Genomic DNA, 22,560 nt, shown 5'->3' with positions numbered 1-22,560 from the left:
TCAGTGGAAGAGCGCTTGCCTAGTAAGCGCAAGGCCCTGGGTTCGGTCCCCAGCTCCGAAAAAAAGAACCAAAAAAAAAAAAAAAATTCCAATGCTCAAGAGACAAAGGCAGATAGATGGTTTCTGAGTTTCAGGCCAGCCAGATCTACACAAGGAGACTGTGTTTCCGTGTGTGTGTGTGTGTGTGTGTGTGTGTGTGTGTGTGTGTGTGTACATTCCTTCCTTCCAGACTAGGGAAGGCTAGGGACTAGAAGGCTAGATTAATATAATAGACATATAATATATATTACATATAGTATTTAAAGAAGTGAATGAATGAAGTTTCTTTTAATCTAAACTATTGTTCTTTAGTACTAAGTCCGAAATAAATATTGGGGAAGATGATTTCTATGCCAGGTGGAGAGGTGCTTTCTCTCTGTCCTTTGTTTCAGATAACAGTGTTAAGGTAAGAAATGGCTTTTGAACAAATTGGTGTCTTTGACTGGACAACCACAAAATCCTTGTCTAAGGCTCTCCTGTGTGTGGCAAGTTCCTGCCTCCTGCCCTCTCTGAACACTTTATGCCAGCTGATAGCAAAACGCACTCCGAGCCAAGGCCTCTTTCTGCAGAGAACAAAGTCGTGAATGGTTCCGTTTAAAGCTGAATGATCTATTCAGTCTTCATGCACACTAGACTGAGAGCTGTAGAAGCAGCCCACGAACCCGCCTCAGAGCAGGGAAAGTCTTCTTCCTTACTGTGTGTGTGTGTGTGCGTGTGTATGTATGTGTGAGTGTGTGTGTATGTGTGTATGTGCATATGTGAATGTGCATATGTGTATGTGTGCATGTGCATATATGTGTGCATGTGCATGCATGTGAGTGTGTTCTGCATGTGTGTGCATGTGAGTATGTATATATGTGCATGTGTATGTATGTGTATGTGCTTATATGTGTGTGCTTGTGTAATGTGTACAAGACAAAGGATAACCTCTGATTTAGTCTGACCAGATCTTGCTGGGTTGGGACAGTAAAACCCCAAGCTGGCAACCTTCTTCCCAGACAGGGACATGCTGAGGGAGAGGAACATGGTCGTTTACTTTTACTTAAGGCCTGGAAGGTTAGAGTCTACTCTCCAATTCAGCAGCCCGCACGAGAGGGAGCTGCGAAGTTTCCAGAATAAGAAGGAAATGTGATCCCTCTCACCAGATCTTCTTCACTTCGGGGCTTCAGACACCTTCTCCCTTGTCCAGAACTGTCAGAGCCTACATCCTTTCCCACAAACTCAGTCCTAGAACAGAGCCCTGGGATTTGTGAGGGCTGAGCTTTCCTCTGCTGTCTCAAGAACACAGCCTCAAGTGTCTCCCATCCATCTAGTCCCATCCTCCGTGGTTACCTCCCAGCTTCAGCCAGCCGGCCACACAGTTCACTACCTAACGTTTTGCAGAACAAGTACAGACTCAATTGCATGGTTAAGAAAACAAACAAACAACCCCCAAAGGGGTGGAGAATGACTAAACAAAGAGAAGAAACTGTCTTCCCCTCCTCCTCTGGAAGCTTAATTTGCATTAGATGAGATTTACATAAACCAGGTAAATATCAAATGTATGAGAGCCAATATGTGACACAAAGACTATCGAATTTAGGTAGGTCCTGCTGCATCTGAGCCCAATTCCACCTTTGAGGGAGGAATTTTTAGACGGCATTAGCTTTCCTGAGAGAGAACACAGCTCTAAAACCAGGTGTGCAGAGGAAGAAACACAGAAAGCACGCATGTGTAGTTAGAGACTGTCTCTATGGCTCTGCGTAACAGCAGCCAGGAGGCAGAGCTGTGAGCAACTCCAAGTCTGAAGCCAAAACAAGAAAGCTGGGTGCTGGAGAGATGGCTTATCAGTTAAGAGCAGATACTGCACGCAGGAAACCAGAATGTGGTACCCAGGACCTATCTTCTGGTCCCTCTGGGCATCTCTGTACACACACACGAGTACACACACATAGAAAGAAGAAAAAGTTTGATAAACTAAAACACAAAGAGTCAGGAAACGTCAGCATCAGAAAAGAACATTTAAGACAGAGACCATTCCACGACCAAGACCCCATATTGTCTCACACATTCCGCACACCCATTTGCACAAAGCCCCAACATTCAGAACTCTGTGAAAGTAGGCACAGCACAGCACAGACTGCTTACCCTGCCCTGGGCCATCCCTTCAAAATCATACAGGTTTCTGAAACAGGCTCTTACCCCTGGAATGCTGGGATTACGTATTTGCACCACATCCCTATTGAGAACTGTTTTGTTTTGCTTGAGACGGAGTCTCTTCACATAGCCCTGGCTGTCCTGGAACTAACTATGTAGACAAATTAAATTCATAAAGATCCAGCTGCCTCTGCCTACAGGGTGCAGGGATTAAAGGCGTGAATCACCATGGCTGGCCAACATTTATGCTGTATTATTTATTCTATGTGTATGGGTGTTTTGTCTGTACATGTTAATGCACTGTGTGCGTGCCTCGTTACAGACAGTTATAAGACACTGTGTGGGTGCTGGGACTTGAACCCAGGTCCTCTGGAAGAGCAGGCAGTACTCTTACTGAGCCATGGTTCCAGCCAGAGTTCCACAATTTGAAACCAATACAACAGATGACATCCCCTCTTCTTGAGTTCCTCTACAGGACAGAAATACATAGGCAGCAACTAGCACCTTCTGAAGACTAGAACGGAAGCCTGGCCACACTAGCAGGAGGGACTGTTGCTCTTTGTGGCCCCTGAGGTGCAAGTTAGTGGTTTTCTTTTTTTTTTCGGAGCTGGGGACCGAACCCAGGGCCTTGCGCTTGCTAGGCAAGTGCTCTATCACTGAGCTAAATCCCCAACCCCAAGTTAGTGGTTTTCTAATGAAGGCTTCCATATTCTCCTGCATCCCCAGTGCCACAGGCGTACAGGCTTAGAGTCGAGAGATGCTACTAGAGGGATACCTGTGCCTTGCTTACTGCGAACAACTTTTCAGTTAGTGTGAACTTCAGGTCTGGACTCTGAGGTCTAACGAGGCTACATTTTTGTATATAGAACGTTTTAATCTTACGTTCATTGGTGTTTTGTCTGCATGTATGTCTGTGTGACGGTATCAGATATTGGAGTTACAAACAATTGTAAGCTGCCATGTGGGTGCTGAGAATTGAACCCAGGGCCTCTGGAAGAGCAGCCAGTACTCTTAACCACTGAGCCATCTCTTCAGCCCGGGGCTACTTTCTCTACCAGCTAAGATAGTTGGATTTGCAGTCTTAATGAGCCTTACCTCGAGAAGGCCTGTTAAACTCCAGGCTCTGGAATTTACCACCAGGTCACTTCCGAGATAGTGGATACTCATTCCCAGAGACGCCATTTTGGTCATAGACATAACTTGGGGAACAGCTCTTCGTGTACCCTTGGGAGTCTTGGCTGCAGAGGGAGAGCAAACACTTCCCAGGATGCTGTGGGACTGAGGGACTGTTGTCTGGAGATCATGCAGTCTGTGGAACAGGGTCTAGAGAGCCCCCTCTTGAACTCTACAGTGGCTCAGAGGATCCCTGAGTTAAGCACCTTTCTTCCAGCAGCAACTGAGCCTTCCTGTCATTCATTTGCTTGTATTCTCTCGTCCCCTTTGACCTCTTCCTTCTCTACACCTCCGGTCTTCTCTCTTTCCCATAGAATCACCCTTCCCCTTTATTATGCCACTAGCCCATCTCTGCCTTGCTCCTCCCTCGTGGACCATCTCTCCCTCCTAGCTATCCCCACCCCAAATAGCTCTTATAAATCATGCTCCCCACGCTGCCTGGAGTAGGGTGCAGTCAGCATGACTTATTGGTTAAAAATAAAAGCTCCTGGGAGTTAAGACGACTGACTATACCTGCTGCCATTCCCCCCCAGTTTACCCTGAAATTCCGTAGAAATATGCAAAAAGTTGCTTTTAAAAAACACACTTGTCGGGGTTGGGGATTTAGCTCAGTGGTAGAGCGCTTGCCTAGGAAGCGCAAGGCCCTAGGTTTGGTCCCCAGCTCCGGAACCAAAAAAAAAAAAAAAAAAAAAAAAAAAAAAACCACACCTGTCACAAGGAAGGATTTTGGAGGTCTGAGTCAGAAGATGAGAGGGCAAAGGAACATCTGTCTCCCGGTGCCCTCTAGATTTGCAGCGATTGGAACTCACAAAGTCTAAGACCCTCCATTTTATAGTTTAGGAAATGTGACCCCCAGTGCCTCACTGCTCAACTTGCCCAAGTGACAGAAGAAAAAAAAAAAAACAAAACAAAAAACGAAAGTACACAGTGCGTGAGGCAGAGCAATGCTCTTCTGGTCTTCAGGGGAATCCTGGAGGTCAACGAAACAAACACTGATCTTGGGTTACTCTGTTTTGGTTAAGACCAGTGGAAATCTCATTTAGATCTTCCAAGAGGCTTGAGAGTTAAAACCAAATGGCTACCTGAAGTAGAAACAAGGCCTGAGCCAGCAACCGCCCAGCCTGCTGCCAGGATGAGACTGTCTGGGTATGTCTTTTACAGTGTTCTCCGATTCACTACTTGTCATCAATACTCTTCCCTGCTGCCACCAACACATGATAATCTGATCTGAAAGAAAAGACAGACAGCATGGGATCTATAGAAACAAACATCATCAAATGTCCTGGCTCCCTTCCCAGGGCCGATGCTGGAGGGGAGAAACCACAGAGCTAGCTGACTCAGCAGGTCTTCCCAGTCTCCATCAAGTCTTGAGGGCTGGACTTGCCGGTCAGGAGCCTGCTGCTACTGAGGGGGAGATGGCCCTCCTGCTCGAAGCTTGGGCACAGTGGCAAACACTGGAGTGTATTCTTTAACGTTCAGCACTTAATTCTTTTAATCACATTTACTGCATGCACTGAAGGGCTGGAGAGATGGCTCGGCAGTTAAAACTGCCCAGTGGCTTGCTTCTGGGGAGGACCCGAGAGTTCCCAGGATCCATGTCACATATGCATAACCCCCTGTAACTTTAGCTGCAGGGCAGGATTTGGTTTCTATGTGCACCTGTATTTATGTGCACACACACACACACACACACACACACACACATACACAAAATTAAAAATTAAAAACAGGGCTGGAGAGATGGCTCAGCGGTTAAGAGCACCCGATTGCTCTTCCAGAGGTCATGAGTTCAATTCCCAGCAACCATATGGTGGCTCACAACCATCTGTAAAGAGATCCGATGCCCTCTTCTGGTGTGTCTGAAGACAGCTACAGTGTACTTACATATAATAAATAAATAAATCTTTAAAAAAAAAATTAAAAACAAATCTTCACTGCCTATGGTGGTACATGGCTTCAATCCCAGAACTCAGGAAGCAGAGGCAGAGGCAGAGGCAGAGGCAGAGGCAGAGGCAGAGGCAGAGGCAGAGGCAGGAGGAACTCTATGGGTTTGAGGTCAGCCTGGTCTACAGTGAGTTGTAAGTCAGCCAAGATTACATAGTGAGATTCTGTGTTTTAAAAAAAAAAAAAAAACAATCAAAATAAGCAAACAAAAGAACCTTGGTTTTGGTCATGGTGTTCAGTTCAACTCTAATCTGGGCAACTAGCAACCCCCATTCCCTTCTTAGGAAGGTAAGTTAGGGTTCCAACTACCCAACCTCCCTGGTGTCTTAGAAAGGGAACAAAACATCATGGTCATAGACCAAGCTGCCTTCAAACTCAGAGATCAGTTTACCTCCAGAGTGTTGGTGCCACCATGTCCCGGAAAGCCGATTCTTGAGTCGGAATATTGCCTCTTACTCCTGGACCCAAAACTTTAGGAGACCAAAGCAGATGGAATTAAATGCAGGTGAAGGGAGTGGAAAGAAAAAAGACAAAAATAAACTTGGAGCATACTTGATTTGGAAGAATTTTTCCATTCCCATTCTCCCTGGGCCTATTCATAACAGAGATATGGTTTCTTAAAATACATTTTCTGCACGGGCTGGGTGAGTCTCCTTAAAAAATATTTGCCATATTTTCCCTGGCCCTGCCTCAGATGAACTCATAACTCCTGACCGGAACCTCCAATAAGACCAGCTGGACTTGAGCAGCTGGAGTGACCCTGAAACCTAGTTACGGGGTACAGATCCTGACCCATAGGTGTCAGATTCCAGTGGGATTTTTTTTTTTAAAGTGTCTGTATGATATACAAGCATGTATGAATGGATACATGTTGGGCACATATGTGTAAGTGTTTATACACAGTGTTTGTGTCTCTCTGTGTGTGTAGGCCTGAGGCAGACTCAAAGATTGACAGTGTGAGCATTTCACCTGGTCCTCTGAGGTAGGTTCTCTTCACTGAACCGGGAGGTCTCTCTCCTGGGATCTGTTCTCTCTGCCTCCACAGGGATTACACGCAGGCCACTACACCTACCCAGTGCATGTGTGGATTCTTGGGATCTGAACTCTTTATCCACTAAGCCATCTTCCCAGCCCCTCAATAATTTTTCTGTCAACCCACTTGGCCCCCTCAACACTTACATGCATTGTGTGTGTGTGCCCTGTGTTCCCAACAAACACACCCAGTCACTGGATCGGACTGAATAGAGCTGGTATGAATTCAAGCAGGCTAGCACCAAGTGCTCTTCAATATACTGCTCCAGCTGCTCACCATTCTTTTTTGCTTAGTTGATACTTTTTTTTTTCAATAATTAGTTTTAAAGAGAAACCAACCAGTTCTCAATCCCTGCTTCAGGCATGTTAATTGAGAGCAGCCTCTTTTCCTGTAGCGAAGGCTTTGTAGTCAGTCTGTTTGGATGTGGAGCCTTGCTTCTGTGCCTTGCCTTGCCTTGCTATTTAGCCTCTGGAAGGCTCAGTCTTCTCACCTGTGAAATGGGAGTTGATCACAGTCCCTGCCTTCTCGATGTAGGATTAAATGAGAGAACTACACTGCTGCTTCCTTGTTTTGCCAGTTCATAGTGGACACGGACAAACATGAGCCTCAAAAGCCAAACCAAACCAAACAAACAACCACACACACAGGCTCAAGCACAGAAGATGATGCAGAAGCCAGGGGCTGCCAGCCCCCCTCCAACGTCCCTTCATTTTCCTACCAGCCTCTCCAGCATCACTGCAGAGCCCAAGCCCAGTCTTTGAAAAGAAGCTCAATTCCAACCACAGCAAGCAGCCAGATCTAGGGAGGGGGTGGGGCTTGGGGGAGGGCAGTAAGAAGCAATCGAAGATACTGTTGAAACACAAAACGAAATAAGACTTTTAACAAACAGGCCCATGAAGTTAAGAAGTAGGAGAGAAATAAAAGAAACTCCACAAACCATATTTTCAAAAGAGGTTAGAATCGATTCACGCTAGTCCCAAAATTTGAAGTTAATGTTTTTCTGTCATCCTCAGGTATTTTACTGTGTAAGGAGGAAGATAAAGAAGGACCGGATCACTCAACAGGAGTGGAAGTCACAGACTGAAGATGTAAATCACATCCAAGACTGTAAAGCAGTTAAGAATGCTCACTATCCTTGCTGAGGAACTGAATTCTATCCCAGAAACAATCAGGTGGTTTCCCATCTCTTTCCCGTCAGGTAAGGGACAATTTAGAAGGACTGCTGCTATCCAAATGGATACCCGACAGGCCATTTTCCATGATTTCTCTTCTTGCCTAAATATAAAACCCATACCATTTACCTTAGTTAGGGTTTTTATTGCTGTGATGAAACACCCTGACCAAAAGCAAGTTGGGGAGGAAAGGGTTTATCTGGCTCACACTTCCACATTGTAAAGTCCATCACTGAAGAAAGTCAGGACAGGAACTCAAACAGGGAAGGGACCTGGAGGTGGGAGCTGATGCAGAGGCCATGGAGGAGTGTGGCTTACTGGCTTGTTCAACCTGTCTTCTTATAGAACCCAGGACCACCAGCCCAGTGATGGCACCACCCACAATTGGCTGGACCCACTCCCGTCAATCACTAATTAAGAAAATGAGTAGCCCCAGCTGTTCTGGAACTCATTCTGTAGACTAAGTTGGCCTTGAAATCAGAGATTTGCCTGCCTCTCGATAAAAGGCATGTACCACCATGGCCTGGCATGGAAACGTTTTTTCTCAGCTGAGGTTCCCTCCTTACAGATGACTCTAATTCCAGATGACAGACAATTGATTCCTTGTAAAATTGACACACAAACATGATACTGTTAAACCATAACCTTTTCTTTCTTGTTTATCCCCAATATCACACATGGACATCAACAACACAATATAAAACATTTTACAAACTGAAAAAATACTCACGGTCTTTACAAATTCAAACACATTAGAACTCAGTCTTTAAAAAAAAAAAATCCAAAGTTTCGATAGTGGCCTTTAATCCCAGAACTCAGGAGGCAGAGGCAGGCAGAGTGAGCCTGGTTTACAGAGCGAGTTCCAGGACAGCCAGGGCTACACACAGAAACCCTGTCTCAAATAAAGAAGGAAGCAAAATAAGATAAAAAAAAACCAACCAAACCAAAAAGAAAAAAAAAAAACAAACAAACAAAAAAAAACAACAACAACCAAACCCCCCCCCCAAAAAAAAACAAAAACAAAAACAAAATCTAAAATCCCATTTAAAGCTACAACAAAAAAAGCAGTCTCTCAACTGTGAGCTTCTGTAAAATAAAAAATAAGTTAATACTTTCTTATTTTATAAGGGAACCAGAGCACAGCTACAATCAGATCAAAACAAAAGACAAACTCCAAACTGTGTATCTAACTCAATGTCCAATTATCTGGATTCATCATGGTATTCTGGGCTCCACCAAGGGACTTGGGTCCCTTTTCCAGCTCTGGCCTCTGCAGCACACACAGCTGTCTTCTAAGTTCTGGTCAGCTTTATTCTGCTGCTGCTGTTCTTGGTGGTCATCTTATGGTACTGGCATCTTCAATATATTGGAGACTTCTGCAACAATTGGACTATGCTACACTTTTACCACTTTTACCTCTCCTGGCCTCCCACAGTGCCGAGCCTCAGCTGCTCTCCATGACCTCTTCATGCCTTCAAAACCCATATAACTGGGAGGTTCTTACGATACAGAGTTCAGCTTCCAGCGCGAAGATACAGGTTTGGTTGCCTCTTGAACACAGCTTCTGTGTGCTGACCCTGAGGAAACACTTCCCGGATTTCACTTCAGTGATGCTGGTCTCTTCTTAATCCTTGCTAATTCCTTAACTGCAGCTAACCAGCACCAATTGTCCCAGTAAACCAAAGGTTTTACTCCAGTGGTTCTAGTCTCATGGTATCCACAGCTAATTTGTGAGGCCCAGTTAACCAGAACCACAGATTCTCAACTCAAAAATACCAAACATACCCTGTAAGTCTTTAAGCGACTCTCAAACTTCCGTCTGGAATTCACGACCCAGGCTTCCATTGTCTGCAGGGCTTTCAACATTCTTCCAAGCTCCTACAGAACAGCTCACCAAGCTTTGAATTCTCTCTCAATGGCTTTTCTAGCCCAAAGTTCCAAAGTCCTTCCACAATCCTCCCAACAGTTAGGTCTGTCACAGCGATACTCCACTATCCTGGTATCAACTTCTTAGGGTTTCTGTTGCTGTGATAAAACACCATGACTAAAACCAAATTGGGGGAGGAAAGGACTTTTTAGCATACACATCATTCAAGAAAGTTAGGACAGGAATTCAAACAGGCAGGAACCTGGAGGCAGGTACCGATTATAAAAGCCAAGGAGGAGCGCTGCTTACTGGCTTGTTTCCCATGGCTTGCTCATGCTGCAGCCCAGGGATGACTCCACCCACAATGGGCTGGGCCCTCCTCCCCCATCAATCGCTCATTAAGAAGACATCCTACAGCTGGATCCATTTTCTCAAATGAGGCTCCCTTCTTTCGGTTGACTCTAGCTTGTCTCAAGTTGACATAAGACTAGCCAGGATCCCATTCAATGTAGGCTTAGAGGGCTTGTTTTGATTCATTTTGTTTGTTGTGTTGCACGTGTGTGGTCCATGTTTGTGTGTATGCACACGAGTGCTTGCAGTTCTGCATGTACGTATGTGCATATTCAGAAGCCATATGCTAATGACATGTCCTCCTCAATCTCACTGTCCCTCTCGGTTTTTTAATTTTTTAATTTTTATTTATTTATTTATTATTATTATTTATTATTATTATTATTATTATTATTATTATTATTTTTTTTTTTTTGGTGAAGAGGCCTCTGACTGAACCTGGAGTTCAAGGCCAGTTAGCCCCAGGAATCCTGTTCTCTGGTTTCCCAGCACAAGGATTAGAAGGCAGCTTTCTCAACCTAGCTTTGTATGTGACTGTGAGTTCCAGGTCAGCCAGAACTACACAGTGAGATTCTGCCTTAAAAACATTAATTAATGGGTTCGGTCCCCGGCTCCGAAAAAAGGAAAAGAAAAAAAACATTAATTAATTAAAATTAATAAAGAGGACGGGTGCTGGTACTGCATGCCTTTAATCCCAGCATTCTGGAGGCAGAAGCAGGTGAATCTCTGAGCTTGAGGCCAGCCTGGTCTACACAGTTAGGACAGCCAGGGATAAATAGAAAAACCCAGTCTCAAAAATCCAAAATAAATAAATAAATAAATAAATAAATAAATAAATAAATAAATAAATAAATAAGTTGTCACATCCCCGAAGGTAACCATTAGTAGTTTAGTTAACAGATTACCCTTTTGTTTCAATAGAAAGGGGGAAAAATGGTTAGGAGAAATTATGAATATATAGTAAGATTTTCTAAGTTGTTTAAAGTTACATTTTATTTCATTTCTTTTTAGGTTTATCTATTTTATTTTATGTACCTGTTTTCCTTCATGTATGTATGTGTAACAGGTATGTACCGGTGCCATTGGAAGTCAGAAGAAGGGTATGAGGTCCCCTGGATCTAGCGTTATGGGTGGCTTTAAGCCATCATGTGGGTACCAGGATTTGAGCTCAGATACTCTGCAAGAGCAACAAATGCCCTTAACCACTGAGCCATCTCTCCAGCTATTAAAATTATGTATTAGTGTGCATGCATGGTTTTGCACGTGTGCGTGCACGCGTGCGTGCATGTGTGTGTGTGTGTGTGTGTGTGTGTGTGTGTGCTGTATGTATATGCCTATGCAGTGTATGGGCACATATGTATCACAGTATTGTAGTTAGGGCTTCTATTACTGTAATAAAAGCCATGAATATAAATTACTTGGGGAGAAGAGGGTTTATTTCATTTTACCCCTCCAGGTAGCCCATCAGTGAAGAAATTCAGAGAGGGCTTGCTCGGCTTGCTTTCTTATAGCCCCAGGAACACCAGCCTAGGGGTGGCACTGTACACAGTGAGCTGGGCCCGCCCACAACAGTCATCAATCAAGAAAATATACCACAAGCTTGCCTACAGGCCAATCTGGTGGGGGATTTTCTCAATTGAGGTTTCCTCTTCCAAAATGACTCTAGCTTGTACCAAGCTGACATAAAACTAGCCAGCACACACCACATACTTATAGAGGATAGAGGACAACAGGCAGGGGTTAATTCTTAATTATCGGGAGGGTTCTGGGGGTCGAATTTAAGTCATCAAGCATAGCAGCATCACAGCCAGTATCTTTACCTGCTAAGCAATAATACCATTGGCTCCCGTGGTAGTTTGAATATGCTTGACCTATCGCTTTTAGGAGGTGTGGTCTTGCTGGAGGAGGTGTGGTCTTGCTGGAGGAGGTGTGGTCTTGTTGGAGGGGGTGTGGCCTTGTTGGAGGAACTGTGTCACTGTGGGATGGCTTTGAGACACTCTTCCTAACAACGTGGGAGCCAGTGTTAGCAGCCTTCAGATGCTCCTCCTGCACCATGCCTGCTTGGACGGTGCCATGCTCCCGCCTTGGCGATACCAGATTGAACCTCTGAACCTGTAAGCCAGACCAATTAAATGTTGTCCTTATTAGAGTTGCCTTGGTCATGGTGTCTGTTCACAGCAGTAACAGCCTAACCTAGACATACTCTAAAGCATCCGTCCCACTAGTCACTTAGTCCATCGGTTTTGTGAGGTTCTTTCCAGACATTCTAGATGAACAAACATGTTAGTCTTGCGTACCTAAGGCCTCGACATCCACAGATTGAGTCTAGAGTGCGAGATATTTTTAAAAGTTGTGTCTGCTGAACATGCCCAAACCTTTCTCTTTCCATCATTCCCTAAACAATGCGGTGTAACAATATTTACACCGCATTTATATCATATTGGGGGACTATCGGTAATTTACAGATGCTTTGACATAGAGGAAGAAGTGCGCTGTTGTGCACACATCCATTTTATGTAAGGCAGCCCAGCATGCTTGGATTTTGGGTATCTACAATTTTGGTGTCCACGGGAAGGTAAAAATAACGGTCACAGCATTGCTGGTGAGGGAAAACCACTGAAGTCAGCGTGCATGTCCATTTTCTGACTAGTCCACAGGGAACTTGAAAAATAGACCATGTACATCCACATTTCAAAACCGGGCATCCTCCTTCGGAGGATCGGTTTCCAGTACTGTGTCAGGCAGCTCACAACGTCCTGAAAGTCCAGATTCAAGGGGTCCAACACCCTCTTCTATCCACACAGACACACACACACACACACACACACACACACACACAAATAAGTAAATAAATAAATAACCTTTAAGAAAGGAATAAGAAAGATCATTAATTATTACCTAATTGGAAGGGAATAAACGTGATTCTTCATACTGTGACTGTAATCTTGTGTTAAGAAAATAGACACTCACATAGATACACATAAATATAGTTCACCTAATAATTATTCTTATACAAAAACATCTGTGTAATAATCTCTTAGAAAAGAATTACCAGAGCCAGATGTTTATGGTTTGGTTTTTTTTTTCTTTTTTTTTTTTTATTTCTTCTTCTTTCCTCCTCCCTTCTTAAAGACAGGGTTTCATGCTGGCCTAAAACTCACCAAGGCAGGAGGATGACCCTGGACTATTGATCCTCCTACCAGCATCCCTGGAGCATTAGGGATCCTTTCTGTATTGCTGTGGATCAAACCCAGGGATAGGTATATACTAGGCAAACACTCTCCTGTATCTATCTGATTTCTCTCCATCTCCTGCTTTTTAGTTCTCCACGTTACCTCCACCTCTCCCAGTATCACCAAAAGTTCTTAGCCTCCTAGCAGAAATTGTTTGCAACTCGGGTGGAATCCACTTCAAAGTTCAATCCTCAAGTGTCTCAGCCTAAGCCTGGATCTTTGATCTTTGTCCCTAGGCAGAAGCCTTAGAACTCATCCACCCCCACCCCCCCACCCTCAGGGCTTCTCAGAAATGCAAATTGTTTGCTCTGTCACCTCTCTAGTCTCTTGGCCTTGGATGAATTGTTGGCTTTAACTGGGAAAAGTTTGTAAGTTGGAGGAAGGGAAACTTTGGAAAGTCCTGAAGAAAAAACAGGACAAGTGGCCAACCTGCCTTCAGCTAGCATTCTGAGGGGAGGTGGAAAACCAGACCGAGGTTGTATAGTGCGACTGAGGTTTGTATAAACCTCCTTTTCCACACATGTTTTTGTTTTCTTCCTGTTTCCCAGCAAAACCCGTAACAAGGGGGGGGGGGCTGCTTATCTTGGGGTGCCAAAAGGAAGGGCGGCAAGTGTGGAAAATATCCTTTTCTGCCGCCGCTGTTGGAGAAAGCAATTTCAACAGGGGTGTAGGCAGAGAGTAGATAGTAAAGCCATACAGAATCTAGAAAGTAGGCTCCAAAAGAGATGGCTTGGGTCAAAACAAAGTTCCTGGGCTAACGGAATGACTAAGGCTGAACCTACTGTGTGCTTAGGCACCAGGCCGGCCGCGTTGTTGCAGTATCTCATTTAATCCTTTCAACGGCCTTAAGAAATTACTCTTGGGATCGTCAAGGTACCATCGTGGAAACGGAACTGACAAGGGAACTGGCAAGAACACAGGCAGGAAGGCGTGGCAGGTCCGGAACCCACACTCAAAAGTGACCCAATGTCAACTTAACCCATCCTCCGATGTTTCTCAGAGCCTGCTTCCTCCACTATCCCAGGTGAGTCTGTATGTTTGCTTGGCGTCTCTCAAAAATGCAAGCATACTCTTCCTTTCCTTATCTGTACTCTTGGAGTCAAAGCCTGACACAGATGTCCTCCGGCTCCAAGAATGAATGTGGCAGTTCCCTTTCCCGCTCGCAGCATACAGAACGAACCGAAACGTTATTTACAAAAACACCATGCCAAACAAGATTCTCCCCCCTCCCTCCCTCCCTCCCTCTCTCCCTCCTTCCCTGATGCTGTACTAGGAACAGCCAGGGGTCACCAAATGGCGGCCAGATGGTAACTGGCTGCTGTCCCTAACTCCAGGAGCCTGGGGCAAAAGGCACAAGCGGCCCACCTGCTACCCAGGGCCTGTGAACCAGCCACTTTTTCACGGAGAGCCAAAGCAGTTCTCAGCTCATGCATCCCCCTCCTGCGACGGCTCTCCCAGCTAGCCCGGCCGGTTCCCAGATTTCCAGGGACTCCAGCCGGCTGGGCTTGGTGGACCTGGGAGCCCATCCTCTGCTTCCTCTCTCCCAACCAGAGAGCACTGATGGCCTGAGCGGGAGGGGGTGCTCGGCCGTGGTGGGCACAGTTGATTCCTGGCTTTACAGAATTCTCCTGCCTTCCTGCTAGAACCGGCGAGGCAGAGGAAAGGCTCTGCAGCCGTATTCCTAAACAAAGAAGGCAGCCAGGGCTTTGGGGAGAGCTCCGTTTCCCTTACTTGTATTCAGCACCGCTCCCCTCCTCCCACCGAGCCCAGAGGCGGCAGGCCCCCTGGTTATCTCTGGTCCTGGAGCGCAAGGGCCTTTGTCTCCCCCTCTGCCGACCTACCGGCAAGGCGAGGGGCCTACAAACCCTTCCTGAACTTCCCAGCTCTTTGTTATCTCAGAGGGAAGATTACATTTCCCCGTAAAGAGACAACTGCCAGGCGCCTTCGCCCTCCGAGCAGGCCCAGGGCCCCGCCGCGGTCGCCCCACCCTGTGGCCTGCGGCGTCCCGGAGTTGCCCCGGGAGCCCCGGCTCAAGAAGGGCTGCGGCTCTACAAGAGCCGGGCTTGAGTGCCGCGGCCCGGAACAACGCTGCGAGGCGGGGAAAGCAGGCTTCCTGCCTGGATCTGGGAAGCACTGTCTCCTCTGGGGCTGTCACCTTCTCCAGTCCAGCCTCTCTAGCTGTTTCCGGGAGAGCAGGTGGACAGCTAGCAACTTGGCTACTCTTAGTCCCACTCCCCTAACGCTGTAGAGGAATCTTTTAACAGTGTCAAACTCTGCGCCTCGATACCGAATAGGCACGTGGGTCTTTCTTTCTTTTTCTGGCTACAGCAAGGGCGCATTCTTCAACTTGTATCTTCTACGTGCTCTTCAGAAGGAAAGAAAATTTTTAAAAGATTAGTTTATAAAAATATTATAATATTTATTTAACAAATTAAAAATAAATTTAATTATGAGCAAACACATTGAGAAAGACACAGACAGACAGACAGACACAAAGAGATGGGAGAGAGAGAGAGAGAGAGAGAGAGAGAGAGAGAGAGAGAGAGACTGAATTTCCTCTCTCTTTCTCTCACAGAGCCCAGTGCTGTGTTAAAATTCTCTTGTTTTAAGAAGGGCCTGAAAGTACAGGCCTGAATCTCTGCTTTGGGAAAGGCTGATGTTGAAGTTGGGTGCTGGCCTGACTACCTAGTGAGATCTGGCTTCTAAATGAATGAAGATTTTTGTCAGAAGAACTGCCGAGATGAAGTGCAATGTTCGGACTGTCCTTAGGAACAATGTGACAAATGTAGTTGGCCTTTGGCTATCCTGCATTTTCCAGGACTCCCCTTCCCCATCATCACCCCAAGTTGCAAGGTTTCTTCTCTGGTAAAGTAAGGGCTATGGTTTGTCAGAGGATGACGCTCTGGACTCGAATAGTATATAAACATAAAGAGTGTTTTATTCTGTAGAAGTCTAGTGTGCTGCCGGTCTCCCATTAGCAAGATAGACAGCCAAGAGAGCTTGCAGGCCTGATTTAAAGTACAGTAGGGGATTCCTGGGCTAGGTGACTTTTATCTTGTTTTATCTCTAGGGACATTCCATCACCAGGGCTTTGGAGGCTGAAGAGTGTTGTTGGGGAGGTCTGGAAACTGTTGTTGAGGAAGTAGCTGAGAAGTCAAGAAACTGTGACCGAATGTCCTTGTCCTTGAACAGCTCCTGAGGCCTCGACTTGCCTGGACTTAACCCGTTCTTAAAAACAGAGGTTGAAGGGGTTGGGGATTTAGCTCAGTGGTAGAGCGCTTGCCTAGCAAGCACAAGGCCCTGGGTTCAGTCCCCAGCTCCGGAAAAAAAAAGAAAAGAAAGAAAAAAAAAAAAACAAAAAAAACAGAGGTTGAGGCCTTGGCCCCTTGAACGGTCAAGTTAAAGCTTGTCGTAGAGTCAGCCTGGCCTTCCGAAAAGCCCAGGTTTCTCATGTGGAGCCATTCCCCACACCACAGGTCTACGGATGTCTAGAAAACTCTTGAGACAGATGAGATGCGTTCATCCCTGTCCTAGAACAGTTCCGAAGCTTGCAGTAGAGAACCCCACAAAATAAAAATGGCAACTAGTAAAACTATGCTAAGTACCAAATCAGCAGGAGGCAGCCACACCTCCAGGTGGCCGGGCAGGGGCAGAGAAGGCTGTTTGGTAGCTTCTGTGAGAGAATAAGAGCCACGGGGCTAAACAGGGCAAGGATATGGTTATGTGGGTGATAATCCTTAAATACTGGCTGGCATTCATTCGTTCCACAATCATTTCTGGGTTTTTTATTTAGTTTTTGTTGTTGTTGTTGTTGTTGTTCAGAAATACTTACTGAATATTTACTTCTTAGGCTCCCAATAAATGTATTCTCTCCGTATTCCTCCAAATTTGAACCCAGATCATCTTGCATATGCTAAGCACAGGATGTACCACTCGGCTTAACGTCTAGCTCTGTTGGGCATGGTGGTGGCTTGCAAACTGTTGTCTCGGTAGGCAAGAGGCAAAGGTTGGTGGAAAGCCTGAAGTTTGAGGCTACCTAATGAGTTATACGCTACCCTGGGCTACAGCATAAGACTATGTCTGAAAACAAGGACAAAACAAACAAACAAAAATCAACCCAATAAATCAATAGTAAATTAATAAGCTCGCCAATAGCCCTTCTTCTCTCCTACCCTTCCCTGGAGATAAACAAATGTGGTAATATCCTGTAGACTCCCTGGTGGTCACATAGAAAATTGTCTCAGAAACTCTTAGTCTCCAACGTGGAGAGGAAGAGTCAGACAGTTTGCTATTCAAGTTGTCACGGCTTGCTCTGTTGACGACGGTTCATGAGGGAACAGAACAGTCCCCTTCACCGTGGCTTTCATGCATGTGACCCTTTTGGTACACTTACCATTCAGTCTGCTTCTCATGAGGCGGAACCATAGAAAGACTTGATTTTAGCAGATGCATGGCATGTCCAAAGTCTTCGGGTGGTAGAATTCATACCTAGTATGTCATATTCCGCCCTCCCAGGGGTCCCCAACTAGACATCACATGGCAGAGTGTCCCCCCCCTCCCCATTGCCATGTATCAAATCTGAGGCATGGACCACCTATGCTGGAATAGGAGTGTGCTGGAATCAAAGCTCCGTCTTCTAGCTAAGCTGCAACCCCAGCCCATTTGTTTAATTTGTTCGAGACAGGGTCTGTAAGCACAGGTTGTCTTCTCAGTTCTTATGCGGCCAACGGTGGTGATTTTAAGCCTCTGATCCTCCACCTTCCTAGCGCTAGCTTTGCAGGTGTGCATCGTCACTTTTGACCTATTCGGTGCTAGAAACCGAGCTCCTGAAACTATGTAAAGACCCTACTAACTGTCTCATACTTGTTAGTGTGTTTCACAGAAATATCGGGATTCCTCGTGTCCAAGTAGGACTGGAATATTTGTATATTTCAACATTCTCGACGTGATTCATGTCCACTGGACCTGTTGGATTAAAGAACCACAGATTAACTGCTCTGTGAATGGATCTGGTGGGAAGGGCATTTCAGCGATTTTTCCTTGAGGTTCAGAGTATAACATGGGGGCTCTGGGTTGACTCTGATTAATTCCTAAGGCGAAAAAAACAAAACAAGCAAGCAAGTAAACAACCCTAACCCGAAAAACAAAACAAAACAAAACCAAACCCCTCCTCTCCTCGCTTGCTTCCTGAAAGCTAATGATTTCTGAGGCTACAACGAGCAGCACTGTAGAATTCACAGGGTCCATTCCGGAGTGAACCACAAAACCTAAATTATGTGGCTGGGGAAAGTTGAGATCCAAGGAAAAGGTCTGAGGGGGAAAGTTGACCGATCCATCAATAAAAACAGTTTGTATTTATTGTGAACTATATGAGGGTCCGATTTTTTCCTCCACTTTACTGTATTTTTCCTGTATTATTATCTCCCTTTTACATTACAGGAAAACAGATTCAGAGCACGAAAATCATACCCCAAGGCACACAGATAACCAAAGACCAAGTTGCCAAGTACAGCCTCAAAACTATAGCCAGGCCCCCGCCCCTCCCCGCCCTCCGCTTCGGTCCCCAAATTGCTGATCTACCCACAGCCTGAAATTCGGGCGCCCTCCAGGCGAAACTCAAGTCAGACCTGACTGTAGAACAGTTCTGTTCGCTCCGGGCTTCTCCCGGGCTGCGACTTGAGAACTACAAGGCCCAGCAGGCAACTGCAGGGGGAGGAGGAGGAGGTGGGACTAGCGCCGGGTGGGAGTGAGAGAGCGAGCCCTCGCGCCTCGCCGGCGCACAGCGCTCGGAGCGCTCCTGCGGGAACCTTTGCGGGGCTCTCGGCAGCCGGTGGCGCCGAACGCGAGCCGGAACGCCGGTGCAGCCGCTGCGTGCCGAGGATCCGGGCTGCGCAGGGAACGGGGCCGCAACGTCCGGACTGGACGGAGACTGTGCTTAGCGCATTGCGGCGACCTCGCCTTTCCCGGCCGCGAGCGCGCGCCGCAGCTGGAAAAGCAGCGGAGACCGAGGACTTTTCTCAGGTCCCAGGGGCGCACCACAGCCGTGCTGCAGTCAATGCCCGCCGTAGCCCTCGGAGGGGCGATGGAACTCGGGCTACCAGAAGCCTGAGACGACGCCGCCGCCGCGTACTGGAGAGCGGGGGGCGCACGATCTGGGGACCCCCGGCGGCGGACCCGAGCCCTCCCCCCCGCCCCGCCTCCGGGGCACCAGCTTCGGCTCCATTGTTCCCGCCCGGGCTGGAGGCGCCCGGCTCCGAGTGCCGCCGGGAGTCGTGCCTCGGCCGCGGAGCTCTCGAGACCCCACCAGGACCTGAACGGATCCCAGGGACGAGCTGCTGGAGCGCAAGACACAGACACCCGCCGCGCCACGGCGAGCTCTCCAGAGGCGGGACCGCAGCGCCAAGTGAGGTAAGAGTCGCCGGCGCCCGCAGAGCCGGCTGGCTGGGCGTCCCGAGCGGCCCCCGCGCTTCGCCAGTCGCAGCCCGCGCCTCCCTCTTCCGACCCCCCTCCCCCTGCTCCGCTCCCTCCCCGGCGCCCCTGTCCCTCCTCCCTCGGCCAGTGTCGCCGCCCGCGCCCCCTCCCCGCGCGCGGGGCCTCCGCTGCTGCCCGCTGCCCAACTTTTTCCGCCAACTCGCGCTCCGGAGCTAGCGAGGCAGCTGCGGCGCTCGAGTCCAGACCCCGACCCTCCCGGCCCAGGAGAAGGCGGCGGAAGCCGTGTGTTCCCTACTGGGGAGGAGGGCGGGAGTGGGCTGGGAGGTGGAGAGTGTGTGCATGTGAGTGTGTGTGTGTGCGTGCGTGTGTGTGTGTGTGTGTGTGTGTGTACACACGCATCATCTTTTGGTCTTCTTGAGGATTCATCCTGATTCAGCCGGTGGCTTTGGGCTCAACACCCCACATCTGGGATCTTTTCAAGTGTTTTTCCACCTCCCGGCAAGTCTGGGGTCCAGGTTGGGGGGTTGAGGAGGAAAGGAAGTGGCGGGGAAGGCTAGCTTGTCTTGGAATAGGTTTGAAGGAGGTCTCGTCACCAAATGGCTGAATCGGTTTTAGCGGAGGAGAGTGAGCAAAGATTCCCCCCTTTTGAGGGGTGGTGGTGGTGATGTTCTATTTTGTCTTAGATCTAGAGGACTCTTGAAGGTGTCTGGAGAAGGGGAGGGGGCCCTCGGGGTCTGACCGTTCTAGGAAGTGGAGGAAGAGAGGAGAGCTTGTCCGGTGTGGAACCCTCCTCCGCCCGCTTGTTGCTTCTCTGGCCCAGACCCCCTCTCCGCGCTTCCTGCACCTCCTCCTGTGGTGTCTTCGGCGCGGTAAGACAACCTACTATTCATATTTTTGGAGGAATGTGCTCACTTTTTTTTTAAATATATAGATGGGGTTTGTAATAGACATTTACCCCCAGTGAGGCAGCTGGACACCTTGGGAGTACAGGAGGGAGTTCTCCTTTTCTGGGCCTAGAAGCTATTAACTCATTTGCAAAGCATTTCGACGGCGTTTTTTTCCCCCTACCCTACCCCCCATTTCCCAGATGTAGCTGCCGCATCTGGTTCCGTTTCACCCTACACGGGGTACACCGCAGCCACATTATTAAACATCCCTCTTCCTCCCCTCCCCCTCCTAAATTAAAACTGAGATTCTTGGACTAGTCTTTACCACCGCCGCCACTACCCCTTAAAATTTCTTGAGACATGGAAAGGAAGCTTTGGGATTGGAGGAGAAAAGAAAGTTATAGATCCGCAAGTGGTTTTGGATTCTTCCACTCTCTTGCTGGTGGCCGACGATGGGGGAGGGGGAGGTGTTTAAGAATCTTTGGACCCTCTTGAGAGCCGCTTGCTTACTAGAGGTAGCCTTTGTCGGTGGGCTGAGCCAAAATTGGCCCCGACGTGTATTGGAACCAAGTATCGCCTCTCCCTTTAATTATAGTTGGAGCGCCTGTCTCATGTGGACACAACGGGCCCACCTATCGCCACGCGTCCCAGTCCCTCTCCGGGTTCCGTCCTCCATTTGGGGAGCAGGGCGCAGCCCCTGGTACTGTAGCTGCCAGAGACACCTTATGTTTTCAGTGAATTTCCTGGGTTGCAGTCCTCAGAAGCTTAAACTGGAGTGTTTTTGCCGTTTAAACAATGACTACAGGGCCAGGGATGGAATGTCCACTCCTTTGGAAGGGGGTGGGGGGGGCAACAAAGCATCCAAAGGGTCCAAAGTTAGCGGCTGGGTGGGTAGAGTGGGCTGGTGCCTCTCACCCTCTCCAGTCTTTTAAATTGAAAACACTTCTCTGGTTTCCTTCTTGGGGCGGTAGTTTTGGAGGCTGTAATGAAATCGCACTTTCTCTAGACATGGTAATTAAGGTGACTGTTTCCTTCCCAGATGTGCTCTGGTCTTCTCACCTCCGGACCATTGCTTTTTTTGGAATAGTATCTAAATTGTAGAGCCATTGCCCTGAGATGGTTGAACAGAAAGTGGCCTTCTTCCTCCCTTGGCCAGGCTCCGGGTTTCCTCTCTGGGGCTTGTTTTAAAGCTAAGTAGCTGGCCCCTGGGACCAGCCACCGTCTAGCCAATTACCCCCACGCTGGGGTGGTGCCTCTTCCTTTCAGTGACCTAAGGCCAACAAGCTCAACTAATACCCGCCAACTGCCAACTGTGCTGATGGCTTGCCTCCCTCCCTCATGGCTTGTTTACATATTTCCCCAGTTGGGACACACTCTGGGGGAACTAGCTGACCCCAGAGTGCTGGGTGTTTGGGGACCCCAGTCGCTGTCTGGGGCTTGGTTCCAGTCGGGACAGTTACACACTTCATCAGTGACAAGCTACTTGAAATATGTTGCGTTTACTCTTAGTCATAGCTGAATGTCAGCTTTTCAACGAGGGGCAGTGGATTGAGAGCCGTGGGTATTTCCAATACGAGGTATTTTCACAAGGGGAGGTTGGATGAACATGGCCATTGCTTCTTTTGGTTCCGTGGTGTACAGACTTTAAGAAGGTGGTTTTCCTTGGCCCTCAGGCCATGAAGCAATGGCAGTTAGGTTAAATCCTTTGAATTAGCAAGTGAAGCAAAGGGACGGAAGGCACGGAGGAACTTCACCACTTATCACCTGCTCCTCACGGGAGAGGATTAGAATGAATGCAAGCACCCTAAACCAGAGCTAGCTTTCTTCAGAGTGGACTCCGGATGAGAGAGTCGAATGGAGCACTGGGGAGGCAGACACCAGCCTTGGAGACCAAGACAGTCTGTGGTGTTAGATCCTCCTCTCTTCTCGTATTTGTGACACTGACCCCAAGACTCTTGAAAGCCTTGTTCATGTGAACTTGTGGCTTAGTACCTAGTGTCTCTGAATGCCTTTTTTTTTTTAATTCCACGTTTATTTTGTTATTTATGTGGGTGCCACAGTGCTCCAGTGGAGATCAGAGACTAGGTTACAGGGAGTGGTTCTCTGGCTGGAGAGATGGCTCAGCAGTTAAGAGCACTGGCCGTTGCTCCAGAGGACCCCGGTTCGATTCCCAGCATGCACCATCAGGCAGCTCACAGGAAACGTACAGTCTCTGAAGACACCTGCACTGGCATGCACGTTTGTGTGTAATATAAAATAAAATAAAAAAGAAAAGAATTTGGTTCTCTCCCAC

At 47.6% G+C, this 22,560-nt stretch overlaps 2 protein-coding genes and 1 long non-coding RNA gene across 30 annotated transcripts in view; 1 reads left to right on the top strand and 2 right to left on the bottom strand.

Moving 5' to 3' along the window:
* Positions 1-22,560, bottom strand: part of Erich1 (glutamate-rich 1) — a gene marked incomplete at its 5' end in the record, with an annotated part of 52,793,804 nt that overhangs the window by 9,047,076 nt on the left and 43,724,168 nt on the right.
* LOC120097430 (uncharacterized) lies at positions 8,127-15,035 on the bottom strand. Of its 2 annotated transcripts, none has more exons than XR_015640432.1 (3): positions 14,680-15,035; positions 11,536-11,827; positions 8,127-9,541 (listed from the first exon to the last, which is right to left on the bottom strand). It is a non-coding gene; the product is annotated as an uncharacterized LOC120097430 (long non-coding RNA). The 2 variants fall into 2 exon arrangements; XR_015640431.1 differs by having other exon boundaries at positions 14,790-15,035.
* The window catches only part of Fgfr1 (Fibroblast growth factor receptor 1), a 55,093-nt gene continuing 51,258 nt past the window's right edge, over positions 18,726-22,560 (top strand). For 9 of the 28 annotated variants that reach the window (XR_015639590.1, XR_015639585.1, NM_024146.2 and 6 more), the window contains 1 exon segment: positions 18,726-19,356. The gene's annotated coding sequence lies outside the window, so the exon portion shown is untranslated. 28 annotated transcript variants of the gene reach the window in all.

Source organism: Rattus norvegicus, chromosome 16 (genome assembly GCF_021556685.1).
Source record: "Rattus norvegicus strain SHRSP/BbbUtx chromosome 16, alternate assembly SHRSP_T2T, whole genome shotgun sequence".
In the NCBI taxonomy this organism is placed as follows: domain Eukaryota; kingdom Metazoa; phylum Chordata; class Mammalia; order Rodentia; family Muridae; genus Rattus; species Rattus norvegicus.
This window is presented reverse-complemented; position numbering and strand designations above follow the sequence as displayed.